Source organism: Myotis davidii, unplaced genomic scaffold, assembly GCF_000327345.1.
Source record: "Myotis davidii unplaced genomic scaffold, ASM32734v1 scaffold327, whole genome shotgun sequence".
In the NCBI taxonomy this organism is placed as follows: Eukaryota; Metazoa; Chordata; class Mammalia; order Chiroptera; family Vespertilionidae; genus Myotis; species Myotis davidii.
Window position 1 is genome coordinate 2,814,987 of NW_006298628.1, and position 308 is coordinate 2,815,294.

The window sequence follows — 308 nt, forward strand, 5'->3', positions numbered from 1 at the left end:
CTTTATGTATTTTGCTAAAATTCAGGTATTATTGAATTAGCGTTTTATCCACGTCCTGTCTTCTCTCCCTAAGATATTGGATACTCGGGCGTCTTTTGGAAACCACAGAAAAATCCCGTTCGGTAGACTCCTTCCAACGAAATCTCAGGAATCACTACACTGTAAGGGGCGGGGCGGGGCTTTTCTGTAAAAAGAGCTAGAGGAGCCTATTTTCCACGTTTTTTTTTTAAAGTTGTAGGCCGTAGATTATTTATTAAAACTCTTTAATAATAGGAAAAGGGGAAAGTATTTATTGTACATTATTTTCA